The 884-nt window shown below is 47.3% G+C and overlaps 1 long non-coding RNA gene across 1 annotated transcript in view; it reads right to left on the bottom strand.

Annotated features, from left to right (window-relative positions):
• LOC109513113 (uncharacterized) overlaps positions 1–884 on the bottom strand; it is a 12,747-nt gene that overhangs the window by 444 nt on the left and 11,419 nt on the right. The window lies entirely within an intron of this gene.

The following is an 884-nucleotide window of genomic DNA, read 5'->3' as shown; positions in this document are numbered from 1 at the left end:
GCTGGATCAGAGACTCGAATCCCATTTGATTGGAAAATTTGAAGTCGCCACCGTGCATCGACAAATATATTCGATCTAAAAAGATTTCCGAGTGACTCCGGTACGGCCGCACGTGGCCAAGGGAGCTGTCCGTGGTACTGGACGATTGCACAAGTCTTCTTCTTCCAAAAAAAAAAAAAAGACTCTTTCAGTTGACTAATGCCAGGTCCACTCCAACAAGAATAAAACGCTTCCACCTTGCGTGTTGAAAAAAAATGGAACTTTGCCGAGCCTTTCGGTCGGCGACCTTATCCCGAACACCGATTGGCAAATGTGTTGCATTCATGAAACCGTCGGAACAAAAACAACGCGGCAACATCGTGTGCTGCAGACAGAGACACTCTGACGGGATTTTCCAGTCGCGTCTTCTTCCTCCTCGGGTGTCAAACAACGAATACTGCTGCTGCCGTACCGCTGAATTGAGCGAGGAGGGGACACAAAGCGTAATTCTCAGGCAGGACACGCCCTGCTGAAATATGATTGGTTGCTCCGTGCAGCGCAGGCAGTCGATCAATCGATTGCGTCCGTCTTTCCATCCGTACGTCACGGGCGGGGGAGGCCCGGCACCGTGTGGTTTTTCATTTATGACCGGCCCTTCCATGACATCGTTAACCTCAATTAAACAATTTATTCATGGCCGCTGAACATGATGCGGTCAAGGAATGATTCGCTGCGGGGGTGGAGAAAGACCATTTTTCGATAGTTTTTTTGGGGGGGGGGCTTTGGTTTTCAAGCGGAAACGGATATTGAATCAGCATTTAATTTGATTCGTTCAGCTCTACTATCAATGGAGATACTCCATTCATCATTTTTTTTTTGCTTCTTACGGTTACTATATATATATA

This window comes from Hippocampus comes, unplaced genomic scaffold (genome assembly GCF_001891065.2).
Source record: "Hippocampus comes isolate QL1 unplaced genomic scaffold, H_comes_QL1_v1.1 scaffold444, whole genome shotgun sequence".
Classification (NCBI taxonomy): Eukaryota; Metazoa; Chordata; class Actinopteri; order Syngnathiformes; family Syngnathidae; genus Hippocampus; species Hippocampus comes.
The sequence above is the reverse complement of the archived record's forward strand: the minus strand, read 5'-3'. Positions and strand labels throughout refer to the sequence as shown.